This window comes from Petaurus breviceps, unplaced genomic scaffold (assembly GCF_028583685.1).
Source record: "Petaurus breviceps papuanus isolate PSGF00001 unplaced genomic scaffold, PetGlider_PUasm1.0 90994, whole genome shotgun sequence".
Taxonomy (NCBI): Eukaryota; Metazoa; Chordata; class Mammalia; order Diprotodontia; family Petauridae; genus Petaurus; species Petaurus breviceps.
This window is the reverse complement of record NW_027187393.1, coordinates 561,597-582,413: the sequence shown is the minus strand read 5'-3', so window position 1 is coordinate 582,413 and position 20,817 is coordinate 561,597. Positions and strand designations below refer to the sequence as shown.

Below are 20,817 nucleotides of genomic sequence, written 5' to 3'. Positions count from 1 at the left end.
GATTTCAATATGCTCACCTATATAAAAAAAAGGGGGAGGAGTTTTACTAGATCATTTGTAAGGTCCCTTGAAGCATTAAATCGGATCCTTTCCGAGGCACTGTCTGTGGGCACTACATCTCCCGGTTTGCAACGGGCCCGGCAGTGGGCGGGGGGGGGGGGGGGCCTTCCCTTTCGGCAGTATCTTGCTGGGGGTGTTGGGGAAAGGGGGAGGTGGAGTGGAGAGAGTAGAGCCCAATGCACGCTAGAAGTTGTAGTTTTTCGAGCCCGCAGAGGTTCTTGGGGGCGAGTGACTCTCTAGGTCGTCGTTCTCCTTACCCCACCCCCAGCAAGATACTGCCGAAAGGGAAGGGCCACACCCTCTCTTGGTTATCCACTGCCTGGGTGCCACCCGAGGACTCTTCGTCCAATATAGGCATTTGTCTGGTTTCTCCGATAAGAGGCTTGACTGGAGCGCCTCTGAAAGATGAGTTTGCCCTTGAAAAGAGCGGAAGGAAGGTGGGATTTGAGTGCAGGGACTGCCGAAGAGCCAGCCCTTAAAGTGGAAACAAGGAGGGCTGTGGAGAGAAAAACTGTTTAGAGCCCTTGTAGTGCTTACCTAGAAGAGTGGCTTGAGGTCTGTGCTGTGCTCTGGGGAAAGTAAAAGATACAGTTCTAGAAGCTTTCCCAAAACGGCCTTGGATTTGAGGTCAAAAGACTTCGGTCCAAATCCAAATTCTTCCACTAACTTGCTGTGTGACTCCGAGCAAGTCACAGCACCTCTCTGAGCCCATTTTCTCATCTTTAAAGCGATCAGTTGCATAATTTCTAAGACTATGGTTGTGTAACGTCTTCTCCTACCGATCACTGCTGTTGAGCCACTTGCTTCTCTATACACAATGCCTGGCCACACTGGCCAGCCTTCACCGGATCCCTGAGGTGTTGCAGAGGTCAGTACTAGCCCTAAAATGTAAGACGTACCCCTGAGTGCGCCGGACCACTTCTGCTTCTAAATCAGGTTCCTAATGCCCCCTGTCTTGTCCTGCCCAGCCCCCCTCACTGGCACTACAACGATGCCCTTGGCACTTGCCCTTTCCCCAGCTCAGCCCAGCCCTCTTGGGGTGGACCTCTGCAGTTGGACCTAGGCAGGGTTGGGGCCGAGGGAGTGGGAGTGGGGAGAGGTTTTCAAGCGACTAGGAGCAACATCTTTTTGACCTCCCCTGCCCCTCCTCCTTCTGGCGCAGATGGTGAGGCCCACAGACCGTTCCACTCTGTAGGGAGCACGGGGTGGGATTGAGGGGGCTGCGCAGCAGGAGCCGGGGCCCCGCGTTTCTAGGAGCAGATGGTGAGGTCCGCGGACCGTTCCACTAGGCGGCGGCCGGAGGGGGAGAGGGAGGCAGGTAGCGGGCTGTTGGGGGGGGGGGGGGGGGGCGTCTGGCAACAGGGCTGCCGAGGCAACATGACGAGAGGCTGAGCGCGCGGTGGCGCGCGGGCCAGAGAGGAACCGGGACTCGGGGGTGCTGCTGCTGCGAGCACACAGCCCGAGGGACGCACAGGGGGCCGGAAGATCCGTGCAGCTGGAGCCACAGCCGAGGCAGGTAAGGCGCCCGAGCCTGGCCTCCGTGCTCCAGGAGCCGGGGGGAGAAGGGGGGGAGCTCTGTGCCCGGACCCTGCCCCGTGCGCTTCGGGAGCTGCAGCTCTGGGAACCCGGTGCACCCATGCTCCAGAACCGGCTGCCTCTCCTCCTGGCCTCGGGGAGAAGAGAAGGTGGCAGTACCTCTGTCTCTCCCTCCAGCAGCTGGGTCTCCCGCAGGCGCCTTCACTCAGAGACCCCGGGACCATGCAGGAGAGGGTGTTGAGCCCCGGGGTGCTGCAGGAGGTGAAGAGCTGGGCACGGAGGGCTAAGTCCCGGGGTCCTGGACACACGAGGTCGGTGGGTCAGCAGGGAGGGGGAGTGGCCGCTTGGTCTTGGGGCCCCAGGCTGGGAAGGCGTGGAGGCAGGAGCTGCTGGGGGATGAGGGTGGGGGATGGGGGTTAGAGCTGCTCTTTTCTGGGGGAGCCAGCCGCTGAGGGGGTTCACGAAGGGAAGGGGGGAGGACGGAAGAGAAGTTAGTTAAAAGCAGGGCCCGCTGTGAGGCTCCGGGGACGACCAGACAGACAGGATGGATGGTTACGTAAGGAGCAAGGGGAGGGTGCGCGCTGTATCCCCGTGCCCCCGGGCATGGGGAAGGGATGCTGGGCCCTTCAAGGACTCTGGTGCCGTTGGGGCCCCCCCTAGTAGGACAACTCCAGTGAGCCTGTGGGTGCGGTCCCCCTCTGATCGGTGGCTGAGGGAAGACTCCAGCTCTGGCTGGGAGCTTCGCCTTGGGGGCAGGAAGACAGCTGGGTCTCCCTTTCTCGGGGTGGGGGAGGGGATCGTCCTCCCATTCGTTGGGGGTAGCGCCGCCCCCTTCGCCGTACTGCCGCACCTGAGCCCCCTCACCAGGCTGAGGGCACTGGGATTTAAAACTGGAATGCCTCTTAGGAATCATCTAGTTCCATGCCCTCATTTTATAGATAAGCAAACTGAGACATAGTTAAATGACTTGCCCAAGGTCACACAAAGTAGCAGACCTAGGATTCGAACCATGGTCTTCTGACTGCCAATCCTGAGCTCTTCCCAGTACAGAGCGCTGCCTAAGTTGAGTGCGGGACGGGTTGCGTTGTTCGGGCACTCAGGCCGGATGCGAACTTCCCCAGTTGAGCAGAGCAAGGAAGCTCCGCTGGGAGCTCGGATTTCCGAGTCCGCCCCTCCTCCCTCTTCCTGACTCAGGACGCTTTTCCTTACCCGCGGACTCTCAGTCTCTGGCCTCCCTGCGAGACCACTTGCTGCAGCCTGCTCTGGGACAACAGAGCTTGGTAAAGGAGGCGTGCCTCCCACCAACTCCTCCATTCATCGGACTACAAGTCCCAGCATGCACCGCTCCTAGCAGCATGCTCCACTACCGAGAAATCGGACTATGCTGAGAGCGGACGCTGCTCCACAGGCGCGGGCTGAGCGCGGTCCTGAGTAACTGGCCTTCTCCCCTGCCCCCAAACTCTCCGGGCTGTTTCGGAAAGAGACTTGAACTCCGAGTTCAAAGACTGCTGAGTTGCAGTCCCAGGTCTGCCCCTAACCACCTCAGAGACCCTACTCCTCAGATTCCACTTCTGTAAAATAGAGATAATAATGCTTGGGGGCAACTACTTAAACACTGAGACTGGGGTGGGTTGGGGAAGGGATCTGTTTTATTCTTGCATTTTTTTAAGGTTTCCTCCGATCTTCCCTGGGAGGACTGGGAACAATGGGGGAAATCACACGGGGGGGGGGGGGGGATTTTAGCTCTGTAGGAGGAAGAATTTTCTTAGATCGCTTCAGCCTCCTTCCGAAGCAGCTAGATGTCCTCCTTTCGAAATGCTGTGCAGAAAGGGTCTGCATGGGGTGAAGGGTAAGAGATATTACTGAAAAGCATAGGCTCTTTCAGATCAGTTCCAAACCTGAAGTCCTTCCTTAATGTCAGAGCCCTGAGAGGTTTTGAGCTGAGGGAACAACCCCCCCCCCCCCCCCCATGAATTTATAGAGAGGTTGCTTGGTATATATGTATTGGGGAGTCAGAGGATCTGGGTACAAATTCTAACTGTGCTACACACTGCCCTTCTCATCCTCTCCTTTGAGGGGTTTGTACTAACCTCACCTGAGACTCCTTCCAGCTCTAAATTCTATGATTAAGATTGTATGGTAGCTTCAGCTCCCTACCCCACATATCAAATAAGGGTTGCACTCCTGGGTTTTTTGAAGCAGAGTGGTATTCGTAATGGCCCACTATTTTATTCTCCTGTAGCAGGGAGATCTCGAGAAGTCCTCCTCTACCCTCTTTGGGACAGATGGTCCTTGAGGATCAACTCCCCCTCTCCTCAGAGAAATACTTCCTAATAGTTCACTGCAGAACAGAGTCAGAGTCTGTCAGAAACTTTCTCCTGGGACAAACAATCCCCAAAGAGCCACCATCTTTCCACTCCTGGGATAAATGATCCATAAGGATACATTGTATCCTTTTCCCTGGAGCAGACAGTTCCCAAGGTTTCATTCTTTCCCTCAGAGATACAATCAAACCTGACAGATACCTATCAAGCACCAGCTTTTCTGGTAGGCAAAAGTGATACTATGAAGCCAGTGCAAATTTGACTTCAGGCAGAAATGGGACAAGGATGAAGATACAGTACCAGAGAAATACAAAGGCTTACTCAAAATCATATGGCTAATAAGTAGCTCAGCTACGGCTTCAACCCCTATCATCTGGCTTAAAATTAAGGACTTTTTCTACTATACATTTCTATTCCTCATTTTTTTCTTCCCATAAATGGAGCTATATTTCCTGCACATTCCATATAAACACTGAAGGGAGGGGAAAAAACGATAGTGTCACCAGTACCGTCACCAAGGAGGGATCTACAAGGAAGACTTAGATATCCCAGGAGCAACAGGAGTAAGGAATAACTTCCCAGAAATCTGAGCTATTCAATAATGGAATGGACTGCCTTGAAAAGTAATGAGTCTTCTGCCACTGTGGGGGTTTTCAATTAAAGACTGAAACAGACAACTTCTAAAATCCCTTCCAGCCCTAAAACCTATGATCCTATAAGTATGACTATGGAATAAATAGGTTGAAAAAAAAGTCATTTGGGAGGAATATCAAAGATCTGAACTACCCATTTTCAGGAGAGCCTACTCTATAGCACAGACACAATCAATTGACAAACATTTATTAAGCTCCTGCTCTGGGCTGGGCACCTACTTTGTGCACAAAGGATACAAAAACAAAAGAGACTGCACTCAGAGTTTACATTCTAATAGGCAGATACAACATGTTCACAGAGAAATATAAAGTGATTTGGGAGGACGGCACTAACAGCTGAGGGAATCAGGAATAGTCTTTGAAGGACCTTGAGCTGCAGGTATGATGTGTTGTGAAAAGGTCTGCTGTGAGCCCCCTTGGTTTGAATGGAACCTAGCATGAGATAAGGCTGGAAAGTTAGGGTGGCACCAGCTGGTGAAGGGCCTCAAAGGCAAGCCAGTCAGTGGAACCACTGGCTCCCTCAAGACCCAGCACAGACATCACCTCCTTCGGAAGTCTCTTCTGATTTCCCCCAGGTTTTGGTGCCCTTCTCAAAAATTACTTTTTATTCATGTTGTGAATACCATGTCTGTTCCCATGCTTATGATTGTGTCTGTATATATGTTCTACTAGCTGTTGCCCCTTCAGGACATTCCATCTCCTGCCTTCTGCCTTTGCAAAGGCAGTCCTTGTGCCTGGAATGCTCTGTGCTCATCTCCCTCCACCTCTTGGAACCTCTACTTACCTTCCAGTTGAAACTCAAATGTCTCTTCCTTTAAGAAGGCAGACAGTAAGAACTTTAGACACAAACAGACATATATATACACATACACATGTACATATACACACATATACATAAACACATACACACTGATGCACAGACTCCAGAACTAAGCAGAGAACCAAGAGACTCTCCAAGTTATTGTCACTGGAGGGGAGTTGGGGGATGGGGATTGGACCCTTGGAAAAGAAAGTTCTAGATCTTAGACAAGTGTTTCCCCAGTCCCCCTTCTGCTATCATCAACCAGCAAGCACACACTGTCTTCCACTGAATGTCACAGAATCTGGACTGGAAGGATCTCTAGAGATCCAATCCATACCTAAAGGGAAGCCCCTTCTACAACATTCCTGTGAAGCAGTCATTCAGCTTCCTGTTTTAAGAAACTCAGTACCTCCTCAGGCAACCCATTCCTTATTTGTACAGTTCTGTTAGGACATTGTTCCTTATTTTGAGCCAAAATCAGTCAAGACAACCTTTTTTTTTACTATTTGTTGCTCCTAGTTCTGTCCTTCAAGGCCTAGTGGAACAAGCTTAATTTCTCTTCCCAGTGATAGCCCTGTGGAAATTCCTGAAGAAAGTAATCACATCTTCCCTCAGTCTTCTCTTCCCCAGGCTAACCCAGATCTCTCAAAGGATACTCATAAGACATGCTTTCCCATCCTATCCTTTAAGGCTAGTCTGAGCTCCCCAGGGGATGATAACTAGCATTTACATAGCACTTTAAGGTTTGGAGACTGTTTTTTATATATTGTCTCATTTGTTGTCTCCAGGGCTACTCCTGGCCAAGGTGTGCTGTGTGGATTCTGCCAATTACTTAACCTCTCTGGGCAGCAGCTCCCCTTGTGAGAAAATGGAGGAGATATTACCCATGTGGAGGGAGTGATGTGAGGGGCCCAGGAAGAAAGACATTTTGTGAATTCTGTAGAGTCAGTGCTACTAGGGAGGTGGCCCCCACCCTGACTATGAGCAGCCTTTTGAAGGTAAGGCAGCTAAGTAGATGTGATTCAAAAGCAGGAAATCAAGCTTGTTGCTGGCCTCTGCAAGCTCCCAGACTTCCTGTCCTTGCACAGAGGTGCACTTGCTAAAGGCTAGCTCCTTCCAGCACCAGCCTGGCCTCTTGCTGTTCCTCCCCTGCACCCTTCCTTCCTCTCCCCTGCCCCTTACCAAAAAATAAATAAATAAATAAACTTATATACTGAATAGTGGAAATATTCTCTCCAGAACATCTGGCTTTCCCTGAGTACCAGGTAACATAGGAGGTTTCTCTTTGTATTTAAGGTGGGTGATGATGCACATTGGTAATAAAGTGAGCTCAGATGAGACCCTAGATTGTGGCTAGTGAAACTAGGTCAGAGTGGGGAAAGTTAAGTACCAAATCATAACTTATGGGATATTAGAGCTGGCAGGGACTTTAGAACTTTAGAATGTGGAATGTCATAGCTGGAAGGAACCTTAGAATACAGTGTAAAATATCAAACCTGGAAGGGACTTTAGCATATAAAAAGGTACTGAAGGTGTTCCTGGAACTTTCTAAGCCCCCATTCCTGGTACCATGGATGATCTAGGAGTAGAGGACAAATCACTTCCCTCCTTTCTCAATACCCTGCCTCACTAACCTCATCTATAAAATGAATGCTGGTACTTGTGGTTGGATAGTCCTTGGATTTAAATCCCAATCTGATTCTCCCTGTGGTGCTGAGTTCCCCATCTTCTAAAATGAGGGAATCATACTGAATAATGTCCATGGTGCCTCCCGGCTGGAGATCTTTTATGCCTAGGTGCCACAGAGCAAAGTTCCATAGCTTTCACCCCTACAGGAGTATTTAGGGAGGGAATTGATGGATTATAGTGGTCCGCAAGGGCATTTAGGGCACCAGGAAGTAGGTAATATACCCACAAGATGGCTTGGGATGGCCCAGTCTTGGTATGTCGAGTGTTAAAACATATACATTAGGAGTGTACAAGGTAAGCCAGGCCCTATGACCTGGCATGACTTCAGGAGAGAATAGAAAGGGTTGGGAGGCTCAGTAGAGTGACCTCCCTTTCCTTGGGCTATCTCCAGGTTATGATATTATCAGGTGGCTATTCACTGGTATCTGTCCTCATTAGAACTCAAAGTTTGGCTCTTCAGGGACTTCCACACAGCATATACAAGTGTGGAAACAAGCAGTAGTAATGGCTGTGAGGTCAGATCCATCTGAATCCTGTCAGCAGAGCTGCCTTCCAGTACCTCCAGTCTTTGGTTGGAAGGGCCCTTAAGAGTACACTAAGCCCAGGCCTTCACTTCCGGCCACTGGAGTATACAATATATAACTTAAGAGAGAAGCAAATTTGAGGTTGACTAGGTAGGGAAGGGGCATATTGTGGAGACCTAAATGTCAAGAGTTCAGATTTTCTGTAGCCTGGGAAGAGTTATAGGAAAACTAAAATTGAAGCACACATCTTAAATATGTACTCATAGAAAGGCAGTATGGACAAGGGGATAATGAACAGGTCTTGAGACAAGGAAGACCTTCCCTTCAAGTCCCAACCCTGATGAGTCCTGACTGTATGACCTTGGGTAAAATCACCTAATTTCTCAGTGCTCTAACTCCAAGACTAAGATTAGACTGGGGTGCTGGACCTGCATTGGTAAAGGGAGTTTGACATGCTAATGAAATCCCTGGGCTAGGCCTTTTCCTTTAGATTTGCAGAAAGAACAGATCAGGGATGCAAGTTGGTCTTGAGTGGGACACAGAACGTCAGAGCTAGGCAGAACAAGATTCAGACCCTGGAACACAGAAAAGTGGGACTTGAAGGGACATCAAAACACAGAATACAGAAAGTCAGAGGTCAGAACCTAGAATATCAAAAGTGGGAGGGACCTTAGGATATATAATATCCCGAGGTAGGGGATGGTGATCCTCCAATCCCTTTCATTTGCTGTCCCAAGGTCACTTAGGTCGCTCTGATGCTACGGGTTAGTGAGATTCAAGACTCCGAACCCATTATCACTAGTGAGGATGGAGGAGGCTGGGCAGGGCAGTAGCACGATTAGGGCCGGTTTCTTTCACCAGTTATGGCCTGGGAAGCCATGAGTAGGGCTAGCAGGTGCAGGTGCAGAGCGGGGTTGCTCTGAAAGCTTCATGTTCCTTCAAATGCTCTGGGAACTGGGGGCAAGGCCAAGGCTTATGGCCACAGGCCAGCTCCACTCCCCAGAGAAGGCCCCTGGACAGGGCGGATGGGTTTTAGTACAGCTGGGTTCCAGTTGGGGGTCTGGCACCCACCCGCTCAGTGACCCCGAGTTAACCCCTTTCCCTCTGGCCCTCGGTTTTTTTGTAAAAATTAGTGGCTTGTACTAGACAGTCTCTAAGCTCTCTTCCATGAGTGACCGCACCAGGTGCACGGAAGCTCCGCCAGGAGTCTGGGAGGAGAGGAGTGGAGCGAGCAAGCTTCTCCTCGCAGAGTAGGGCACAGTCCCCCGCGCCTTTGCCTAGGGCATCTGCACACAAAGTTTTCTCGGCTCCTCCTCTTCGCTGTTGGGTTCGCCCACTATAAACCCGGGGTAGGGGGAGGAGGGAAAGGAGAGGGAATATAGTATTGTGACCTAATCCTCGGGTACAGCCTATCCGCACTAGGTAGACTTTAACTAATTTGCATCCAGAGCCTCTCATTGGCTGCACACTAGGTTCTTTTTCTTAAAGAGACCCCGCTGTAAACACTAAGCAGTGGAGAAGTAACTCTGGTTGGAGAGCCTGACGTCATCGCGGTGCAGCGAAGCCCACAGTGACGTCATTGCTAGGACTGGTCCTTCCAGGTCACTTGGCTTCTGGAGTTTCCACTCCCCACTGGACAACACCCGGGTCCTACAGAAGTCTGGTGCCTGGCTGACCTAAGAGAAAATCCTGCCCCTTCTTTGGTTACAGTCACCTACTGTGACTGCTGGGCAAGTTCTCTCATGTGCCTGTTTCCTCTGATGTTACCTGCCACTGGGGTGTTATGTACCAAGAACGAGTGAGCCTTAAAGGACTATAGATTGTTATAGCTGGAAGGAACTCTAGAAATTACATGATAGAACCAGTGAATTGACCTTTTTATAGCTTGAAGGAGCCTCAGAAATCACATAATCTATACCGATAATTTTACGCACAAGGATGGACCTAGAGAGACATGCCCAGGTAATAAGTAATCAGGATTTTTTCCAAAGCACTTCAAAGGACAATGAAGCATGTAAAGTGGAAAGAGACCTAGTTCTGGAGTCTGAGGAGGTGGGCAAGTAAATTGAAGTCACCTAAATTCTCTGGGCCTCAGTTTCCTAGTTTGTAAAACAAAGGAGTTGGACTAGATGGTCTCTGAGGTCTCTTCCAGCTCTCTATTAACTAGGGCTATTGAAACTTACTCAGTGTCCCTCCTTTTAAGCACTAGGGTAATGAAAGCACCTTTGCTCTGGTAATCAGAGCTTGCAAGAAAAGAGTGCCACAATTTAATCTCCCACCCCATGATTTCCCCAGCCCAAAATGGTTGCTCCTTTCACTTGATCATTCGGGAAAAACTTAGATTTTTATTGGAATGAGCCCCAAATTACACGCAGTAGGTGCTTTAAAACATTTGATGAATTAAATCCCAGAGCTCCCACTGATTTGTGTGACCTCGAGCAATTTATTTCCTTATCTCCGTTCTCCAGGCTTGTTTCCCCACTCTAAAATAAGTTAGACTTGATGGTTCCTAAATGTAGTCTCACCTTTTCCAGCTCTAGATCCAATAGTTGCTCAATTCGTACCGAATAATCAGCCCCTTCTAGTTCACTTGTGGACCAGGAAAATAAGGGGGGAGAGGGAAGAGCCTGGAGAGGGGACATAAAAAAAAAAAATCTCCCCCAGCCCAAAATGGCGGGCCCAGGAATCACGTGCTCCGTGAGGGGGAGGGGTCCTGAGCCCTCCCACACACAGTGGGAGGGGCGGAGCAGAAAGGGGAAGTCTTAGAGCCTGGCTCACTCCCGGGTCCTTCCCTTCTCCCCTCCCCCGCGAGCCCTGGCGCGCGCTCCCGCCGCTGCGCTCGCTGCCCCCGAATGTTGTGAATCAAATGTTTGGTTCGTTCCATCCCCCCGCTGCCGCCGCCGCGGACAGTTCTTAAAGGGCCAGTTACCCCGGAACAGGGATCAGGAGGCGGCGGTGGCGGCGGCCCCGGCTGGGGATCGGCCCGCGGCCCGCTGCCCCCCAGCCCCAGCCCCGGGCTAGCTCGGGGTGGGGGGTAGAGGGGGGCTACGCGGTCGTCGAAGAAAAAAGTCGCCGGAAGAAGCCCGGCGCGGGGGCGGGGGTGAGGGGGTGAGGGGAGGGCGGTAGACATTGTTCCGCAGGGCGGGGGTTCTTAAAGGGGCCGAGCTGCGCCCCCAGCCTCGCTCCGCTCTTGAGCTGGATCCAGCCGTCCAAGCTCGGGAACAAAGGGAAGCGGCCCCGGGGCTGCAGCTGGGAGGCTGAACTGCCACTTCGCCTCGCCTCGCCTCCCTCGGCCTCTGCGCTCTGAAGGTGAGTGAGCTCACCCATTCCTCCACCTACTGCCCAGTTCCCCCAAGCCCTGGAGCCACAGCCTCCTAGAGCCCTTGCCCTGGGGCAGAAGGGGGCACAGTGGATTGGCCTTTTAGGGGTTAATTCCAGATGCGCTGTGGGTCGCGGGCGGGGGGTGGGGTGGGGGAGGTAAGGCCGGAGAGTCAAAGTTGGTCCCATCCGGGGTCGGGGGGAGAGGGAGGAAATCCCCGCTTCATCCTCTCCCTGCCTCCCCTTCCCCAGCGACCCAGGCAGAATCCAGGATAGCTGGAAAAACCGTGGTCACCCTGGCCCCTGGAGCTGGGCACTGAGGGGGTGTTGGGGGCGCTCTCCCCCTGTCCCCTTAGCCCCCTCCCCCGTGGTCTGTGAGGAAATGTAACCGTCCGGCACGCAGCCGCCGCCGCCTCCCGCTCCTTTGTTTGTTGCTTTTGTTTGACGCCGAGCACATGGTCTTCGAGCCGCGGCTCTTAAAGCCACAGCTCCCTCCGCCGCGGCCCCGACCGCTGGGCGCCTTGGCCACCCCTCCTCCTCTTCCCCGCCCTGGGGCGCCGGGCTCTGCCTGGTCCTTTGCACAAAGGCTTATGCTCTGGGTGGCCTAGGTGTAGGCTGGAGAGAGCCGCCTCCCCCGGAAAGGCGGTTTGGATTGCCATCCTTCCCCGCCAGTATCTTCTATGCCACTGAAGCCTAGGGGGTTGGGGTAGAGGTCGTTAATATCGGAAAATTAGGCCTGAGTTTGTGAAGAGAAAGTAGGGACCCCCAAGCGCCCCTACTCTTTCCTTCTCCTACTCGGTTCCCGAGTTCAATTTCCGATTCAGTAGAAGGAGCATTGGACTGGGGGAATCAAGAGACCAGGGTTCCAGTGCTGACCCCGACCACTTACTTGCAGTGTGACTTTAGGCAAGTCTCTTTCCCTCTCTTGATCTTAGTTTTCTCTTTTGAAAATGGGAATAATGCACTTGCATTGCCTACTCTGTCCTGCTAATCTAAAGAAAAGCCTTGTGTGAGCCTTGAAAGGCTGTAAAAATAGGCTTTCTTTCCTCCCCAACTTTGGCAGAGTTGGTGTTTGAATTCACTGTCACATCAAAAAAAAAAAAAACCCTTAGGGAGAAATTCCTGGCCGAACTGGAAGAACTCCTAGCTGGGTTATAAATAATCCCCTTCTGTAGACCCCACTTTCTGGCCTCTGGGCTTGATAGTTGTCTTTAAATATTTGGCTCCATGGGTCAGACTCAGGATCGGCTTGGAAGGAGACTACTGGAAGGCAGGTTTAGACTGAATTAAAAGAACTTGGAATGGGGCTTCCTTCCCATCCTTGAAAGTGTTGATTTAAAGGCTATATGACCCCTAGGGATGTTGGAGAGATTTCTGGCCTGCCAACATTAGGACTACATGCCCCAGAGTTCTTCCAGATCTGAAATTCTGTGTCAGGAACGGGATACATAGTTTCTTTTTTCTTGAATCCACAAAATGTCAGAGGTGGGAGGGATTTCAAAACTCTTCCATAGTCCAACCCCTTGGTTTTACTGTTAAGGAAGCTGAAGCCCAGGGAGGGAAGGGTCTCTTCTAAGGTCACAGCTAGTCGTGTGACAGGCAGAGCTGAAAGTTCAGTCCATGTCCATTAATTCCCAACAGCAACTCATGCTGCCTAAAAGCCTGGTTAGAAGAGGTCCTTTTTGTAGAGGAGGAAATTGAGGTTTGGGTGATGTTTGAATGCCCTGGGTAAAATAAGTGTCAGTGCCAGAACTTTGGTGGAAACACAGGTGATTAGACTCAGACTGTCATCCCAGTGACTGACCCTCATGAGTCGTGATTCCTCAGCAGAGGAGCCAGAGGGTTCTGGGGAATGAGTGGTTCCCATAGTTCTTCCAGAGGGCCCAAGCTGCTGCTCAGTCACTTGAGGAAGTTATATGGACTGGGTTTTCTTGTCCTGCTCTGGATGTAAACACTGACAAGCCTCTGTTTCCGTTTTGGGAAGAGTACTGGGGGTCACCAGCCCCAGCTCTGCCACTTATCAGCTATGCAATAAAGTTACTTAAGCAAATCATTTTCCCTGTCTGAGCTTTAGGTTCCTCATCTTCATGATCTGTGAAATAGAGAAGTCAGGACACCTGGGATCTAGGCTCTGCTACCACTCCCTTCTGTGCTTTAGCCCCAGTGCCTGCACCTATACCATGGGAGGAGCACATTTCCCCATCTTTCCCAAGTTTGTTGTGAGAAAGTAGGAAATGAAAGCTGCCAGTGTTATTTATGTTACCCACAGAGAGAACCAGGCAGGATCCTCACAGAACTGGATGGTGGGGTCATCGGTCTAGAGCAGAAAGGGACCTCAAAGGCCCCTCATTTCACAGATGAGGAAACTGAGGCCAGGTAACTTGCCCAAAGTCTCACATGTAATAAGCACCAGAACTGGGAATTAAACCCAGGTCCACTGACCCTCAGAGCTTTTCAGTGCTCTTTCCACTGACCACTCCTTGCATGAGTCTTTCTGTAGTGCCTTCTAGGTGCTTAAACACTCGATCAGACAAGCCTGAGGCTTGACCCCCTTCTTCCTTCTCCATTAATTTTTAGACTTGGTGGGACTGTGAAAGAACAAATCTGTCTTTGCTCTCTTGTTTCTCTTGAGGGTGGCTTTTGTCTTTGAGTTCTCAGACTTTTGGTTTCTTTTTTTTTTTCTTTTAGGGCGGGGAGCAGGGCAATTGGTGTTAAGTGACTTGCCCAATGTCACACAGCTAGTAAGTGTTAAGTGTCTGAGGATGGATTTGAACTCAGGTCCTCCTGACTCCAGGGCCAGTGCTCTATTCACTGTGCCACCTAGCAGCCCCAGACTTGGTTTCTTAAAGGCTCTGTTATACTCCCTTGACTTTTAAAGAGGGAAGAGACTTAAGGCTCCAAAAGGAGAAGTGGTTTCCTTGTTCCTGGAATGAGATCCTTCTGTCTCCTGACTCCAAGCATTTTTGCATCTGTCCCCCATTCCTAGAACACTCTTCTCATCTTCACTTCCTGGTTTCCTTCAAATCTCAACTAAAGTTCTAGCTTCTGCAAAAGTCTTTCCTAGACTCCCCCCACCCCACCCCATTTATCCTATATGATGTTTGTATTTCATTTGTACATTGTTGTTTTCCCCCACATGAAATTGTAAGCTTCCTGAAGGAAGAACCTTTTTTTTGCTCTTCTTCACATCCTCCATGCTTAACAAGGTACTGGCCCCCTGGTAGGCACTTAATAAATGTTTAGTGATTGATGGACTGATTTTCCCAGTGTCACCCAGTGAGGCAGCAGTTTGGCAAAGAAAGTTTTGGATTTGGGAGTCAGAAGGCCTCGATTTACCACTGTGTGACCTTGGACAATTCCCTTCTGTACTTGGGTTTTAGTTTCCTTTGCAAAATGAGAGCATTGGATTTCCTGATCTTTGAAAGTCTATCCACCTCTGATAATCTGTGAGTCTGGGGCAGAGCCAGGACTGCTGGCTTAGGTGTCTGACTCCTAGGCCAGGGCCCTTCCCACCAAGGCCACAAGGAGAAGTGTGGGAGAAAGAGGAAGAAAAATCATTGGCTAAAATAGCATTCTCTTATTATCTGTGGATTTCTTTTCTCTGAGGTTTCTTTTCCCTCCCCCAGCCTGGTTGCCATGGGGTGAAGGTTGGTTGAGTTCAAATAAAAAGCAGAGAGGATTTAGAAATAGACATATTAGTCCTGGCTCCCATTTCTGTCGAATTTTTTTTTACTAAGTGCTTTCATCACAGCAATGCTATGAGTTTGGTGGTGTCAATAGGATTAGCCCCATTTGACAGATGAGGAAGGTGAGGTTCAGAGAAGAGCCAGTCAGTCAGCTAGCATTTATTAAACATCTACTATGTGTCAGACACCCTGCTAATCACTGAGGATACAAAGAAAGGGGGAAAAAAAAACAACCCAGCCCCTGTCAGTCTCAAAGAGCTCACATTCAACATGCAACAACTATGTGCACACAAGATAGAGACAGGCTGAATTAGAGGTAATCTCAGAAGGAAGGCACTAAGGTAAGTTTTCTTAACCATTGTCATACAGCTAAGAAATAAGTTAGGATTCTGAGGGAAGTTTTTTTCCTTCAGGTGAATTCCTCCACTAAATTTGATGCCAGCTCCCTCCTGTGAGTCGTTTGGCCTCTTGCTTTTCCAGCCCTGCCAATCCCCCAGTTCTATGTCCCCCCAAAGCTCCACCTTTTTGTTCCCTACTTCTGAGCTGCTCACTTTTGGAGTTATTCCCAGCTCTGCTACCTGAACCCACAAAAAATTGGTGTTGTCTAATCTACAGAGCACAGCTGCGATATAGCTTTCTTTTTATTCCCTGGTTGACTTTTTTTTTCTTTTTGGAGGGGGAAGGCTGGGCAATTAGGGTTAAATGACTTAGCCAAGGTCACACCGATAGTGTTAAGTGTCTAAGGTCACATTTGAACTCAGGTCCTTCTGACTCCAGAGCAGGCGCTCTCTTCACTGTGCCACCGGCCCCCTCCCTGGTTGACTTTTGTGCTCCTTACTGTGGGGATGCTAGATCTTTTCCTCCCTTCTTAAGGCCATGCTCACAGCAACCGATTTCAGAAGATTACCTTACTTCCTGCTTGACTGAGAAAACCAAAGCCATTCATACTTACCACCTTTCCCTCCTAGATTCCCTACCTCAGAGTAATAAATGCTTTTATATGGCACTTACTGTGCCCCAGGCTCTATGCCAAGCACTCTGGTCTCCTTTGATCCTTACTACCACTCTGGGAGGTAGGGGCTGTTATTACAATCCTATTTTAGAGTTGAGGAAAAAGGCAAACAGAAGTTTAATGACTTACCTAGGGTCACACAAGTAGGAAGTGTCTTCGGTCAGATTTGAGCTCAGGTCTTCCTGACTCCAGGGCCAGATCTCTATTCACTGTGCCACCTAGCTGCCCTCTTTACTCTGTTGTTTAAAAAAAAAATTCTTCCCTTCACCCTGCCATCCCCTCAAGCTATTGTCCTATGTTCTCTTTTGCTGTCAAATTCTCACAGAAAATAGATACTGCTCAGTGCCCCCACTTCCTCTTCCCTCTTTTAACTTCAACCCTCTCAGCTTACAGTATGAAAGGCCATCCATTCATTGGATTTAGCCATTCTCAGTCTTCATCCCCCATGACCTTTATACAGCATTTGACCTTGTCAGTCACCCTTCCTCCTGGCTACTCTACTCCCTTGGCTCCATAAACATTACTTCTAATGAAGCCATTCCTTCTCACACTCTGACTAGTTTATCTTCTCTCTCTTAGCCCGCTAAACAGTGGTGGCTGAATGAATGACTGAACCCAAGCGCCTGACAGAGTCTTGCCTTCAGGAGCTCACAGTGGGTAGATTGAGCCCATACCTTGGAGTCAGGAGACCTGGGTTCTGCCACTGACTTACAGAACTGAAGGCACCTCTATGATCACTGAGCCCCAACAGCCATGTTCAATTAGATTCAACAGTCATTTATTTTATAGATGAGGCAGCTGAGACCAAGACAACAGGCACTTGCATGAGTCTCACAGCTCACAGCTAGGTCTTCTCAGTCCCAAAGTCTAACACATTTTCCACTACTGGTTCATGGCCAGTTTGTAGGTCTTCAATTTGAAGGCAAAGACAGCACTTGAAGTAGCAACGTCCTGGGGGACATTGGGATTCAGGTTTCATTTGACATTGGTAAGACGTTGGCACTGGGAGCCCCTGGTTCCAAACATGCTGTCAACTCACTTTTAACCAGTGGCTTAGAAAACCATCCCCCTTCTTTCCACTTACATGACCTGGACTCATAGTTCAAATTCTCATCACCTCTCACCTGGACTATTGCAATAATTGGTTTCGATGTCTGCAGTTTCCTCCCCTCTCTAATTAATCTTATACACAGCTGACAGTTTTGTCATTCTTTTTTTTTTTTTTTTTGGTCTTTTGGAGGGCAATTGGGGTTAAGTAACTTGCCCAAGGTTAACAGCTAGTTTTTTTTGTTTTTTAGTTGTTTTTTTTACCCGCCCCACAGTTTTGTCATTTTTTTTTTAAAGCAATTGGGATTAAGTAACTTGCTCAAGGTTACACGGCCAGTTTTTTTGTGTGTGGGTGCTGAGTATCTGAGGCCAGGACCAATCCCGGGTCTCCCGATGCTGGGGCCAACACTCTTACTCACTGTGCCACCTGGCCGCCCCGGTTTTGTCATTCTTAAAGCAAAGATCTGACCATCTCCTGCCCCCCCCCACCCTGCTCAAGAAACTTCACTTATTTCCCTTCTTACTTATCCCTCAAATATAAACTCATCCATTTGACATTTCAGACCCTTGAGCCTATCTTTCCATGCTCATGTGCTCTACTGTCTAGCCAGAATGTCTTTTTTTTTTCCAGTTCTTCCCGTCCAGTATTGAATCTCCCATTATTGTCTCCTCATAACTTAAAACCACTCCCTCCTCATCTCTGCCTCTTAAAACCAGTTGGTTCCTTCCAGGCTCACCTTATGAGTCTTTTCTTGATCTTCCCAATTAGTAGTTCCTCTTCCTATACCTCCCCCATCGGTCCCCCCAAAAAGCGTTTTGTATTTACCTGTTTTAAATTGTATTTACTCATTTGTCTTTGGTCCCCAGAAACTGTAAGTGCTGAGGACAAGGATTTTTGTATCCCAGGCACATAGCATAGGACCTGGCATATGGCAAATATTTAATAGATGCCTGTTGATTCTTAAATGAATAGAAGACAGGATCCTTTTCCTGGGAGGAAGTGCTGCCCTGTTGGGAACTGTCCAGCAGTTGGGAGATCTGGGTTCGGGTCCCCCCATGAGATTGGCAGGGGATTGCACCAGATGATTACTAAGGACCTTACAGTCCTGACAGTCACCCCCATCACGGGTCTGAGGTAGAGAGCAGAGAGGAGTGACTCCACCTCCCCAGCCCAGTGGGAACATTCTGCCTTAGGTCTCAAAGAGCAATAGCTTCCCAAGCTGATTTCTCTGGGATCTCATGAAAGGTGTAACAACTCAGTGGCCATCTTCTGCCTGTTTTTCAGTCCTACCAGCTTTTCATTCAGGACAGGTAGCTGCCTCCCACGTCAGCCTTCCACTTTGGGGTGCCTCTAAAGATCAGGATAGGTTATATGAGCCCCAGAGATTCCCTCAAAGAAACACTTAGAAACTGCTCTCCGGGGTCACGCTGACACCCTCTTGCCCAGGAGCCTAAGATTCCTGCTGCTGATGGGGAGACTGCTGGGGTGGACACATTTCTTCAGGTGTCCCCAGGTGACTCAGGGCTTCCTCTGCCACCTTCTCCCTCCCTCACTCTGCCATAGTTGGATTGAAGCCTAGCATGAAGCCATTTGTATTTCTAGCCTGGGGCACTTGTGTTGTAGAAAGGAGAGAGGGAATAGTTGAATGAAGTATGCCAAAGTCTGAGTTTGCCACTGTTACCTAAGGCAAAGCAATATTGCCACTAATTTGCCCTAAATTTACATGGGGGCGGGGGTGGGGTAAAGTGGGGGGAGGCCAGACATGAAAACAGCAATGAATTTAGTGTAGGTCTGACCTCACCTTTCTGGGCTTCAATCTCCTTCATCTGCAAAATCAGAGCCTTGGTCCAGATTAGAGATGGGGCCTGCACTCAAACCAAATTAAACTATAATCGGGAAATATTTAACAAAATAAAAATACAATAACACATAAGGACTACATTTTAAAACTAAGTCGTATGAAGGCATTAGGGATCCTGGTGTACAATTAGTGACTCTTTTCTGTTTGAGTTTGACAGGACTGCCCCAGACCAGAACAGGCAAATCAACTTCTGCTTTGGGAAAAAAAAAAACCTTGGAAGCTATTGCTCTGTAAGACCTAAGACTGAGGTAGACTATCCCTCTTCTTTCCTCCGTACCTCAGACCCTAGGTGTGTATTTGTGTATGTGTTTTGGGGATGATTATGGATCCCCACTGGCTTTGTTATGTTGTGTTGTTTTTATATATTTTTTATTTACATTTATATGTATTTTTATATGTCATATTATATTAATATTGTATATGTTTATAATTATATATTTTATATTTATTTATACATATTTTTATTTATTTTGTTAAACATTTCCCAATGACATTTTCATCAGGTTTTGCTGGTATAAATGATCTCTAAATATCTTCTAGCCCTCAGATCCTCTATCCTAGAGTTGGGTACACTGACTTCTATCTCATTCCCTTTCTCCATTCCCACAATACCCAGTCCCCATCCATCCTGACAGGGAGGGGAAGTGTGGCTGTTCACTCTGCTCTGCTTCTCTGAACTCAGCAGTCCCTTCTATCTAGTGATAGCATCTTACAGTGCCCCATGCTTTAGCATTTAAGGTTTACATAGGGCTTTTCTTCCAGTGACCCTTTTGAAGTTCAAGGATTACTAGCCTTACTTTATAGTTTGGCCAAATTGAGTCTAGGAAATATAAAATCTGAGACTCAAACTCAGATCTCTTGACTCTTAAGACTAAGATGCAAAACTCAGAAATATCACGGCTTGACAAGACTATCCAGTAAGATCTCTTGATTTGATGAAGGAAGAAACGGGCTCTGGACAAGTGACTTGTAAGTCAAGGTCACACAGTTCCAGGATTGAGCCTATAACTTGACTCCAGGCCTTTGATTGTTAATGCCACTGCTTCTCCTTTTCTCCCATTCTGCTCACTCATGCAAAGACCCCTAGGAAGGCAGGCAGGTGAATTCTCTGTGTGGTCACTGGGACAGAGCCTTCTGCCCAGAGCAGACTTTCGAGAGGAAGGATAGATAGCACTGGGAAAAAACTGGTCATTTAACCGAAGACCCAGGAGCTCATTAAGCCCAGCCCTTCCTTCTACAAAGAAAACTTGGGGTAGTAACTTGCCCAAGGTGATATAGAAGTTAGGGAAAGAGCCCAGATTCAACCCCAGGTCATCCACTTCCCAGCCCAGGGCTTGCTGGTTGACTTGTAGGCCCGTGAATAGGCAAAGGTTCTTATTCCTGTCTAACACCTTCAGTGTCTGCCAAGTCAGGCCCATCACCCCAGGAATGACAATGCCTCTTTTCTCCCTCCATAATTGAAACCATCTCCAGTTCCCCAAACCCTTTCCCATTCCCATCTTCTTTGGCCCTCCCAGTAGTTCTGTCCCCATTTGATGAAGGAGGACACCAGAGGTCTGAGATAATAGTCGGCGTTTCAGAATCATAGAGTCAGAACTGGAAGGGCCCTCCTTTTACAATGAGGGAGTCCTGCAAGGAGATGGTAGTGAAGCCAGTCAGGAGCTGGCTCTAGATCATGGGACTGAGGAGAGGGGAAGGGTTAAGAACTCCACAGCTCCATTTCTGGTTAGCCAGGATATAACCGAGCAGGACTTGAACCTAAATTTTCCTGACTCCCAGGCAGCCCCACTTCCCTTCTCTGTACTGTGAATTCAGTTAAAATGACTGATTTTTTTTTTTTCACACTGGTTTCAATTAACATTTATTAAGTAACCCACTCTGCGCAAGGCAGGTTCAGAGTGCTGTGCTGGATTTATGAGGGAAAGTGGAGGCAGTCCTGCTTTAATGCTCCTGCTGGTGGCAAACAACACATACAGAAACCAATAAAAGAAACAGGGACCACACCAATGCGAAGCCATCCAGCTGGGGTAGGGGCCTTGTCTGAACAGGAGAGGCTGTGCCATCTTGGGGGAATGAAGCAAGCTGAGTTCTGGTTCCTTCTGTGTGATCTTTCTAAGTGTCTGTGAACACGTACAGGTTGTCTTCCCTCCCACATCTCCCCAGGGGAGCACTCACAGGGCTGTTAGGAGGATCTCAAAGAATGTACGTCTTCCCTCCCGCGAGTCTCCGTCTCTCCAGGGGAGCACTCGCACTCACAGGGCTGTTAGGAGGATCTCAGAGGATGTACTTCTTCCCTCCCACGAG

General features: G+C 49.1%; 1 protein-coding gene across 4 annotated transcripts in view; it reads left to right on the top strand.

The window, feature by feature from the left end:
* Window positions 1-220: 220 nt before the first annotated feature.
* RNF44 (ring finger protein 44) overlaps window positions 221-20,817 on the top strand; it is a 32,966-nt gene continuing 12,369 nt past the window's right edge. For 2 of the 4 annotated variants that reach the window (XM_069077718.1, XM_069077715.1), the window contains exon 1: window positions 1,395-1,576. The gene's annotated coding sequence lies outside the window, so the exon portion shown is untranslated. Of the gene's footprint in view, window positions 929-1,394; window positions 1,577-10,681; window positions 10,898-20,817 lie in introns of those variants that run through there. The other 2 variants (XM_069077717.1, XM_069077716.1) reach the window with 2 other exon arrangements.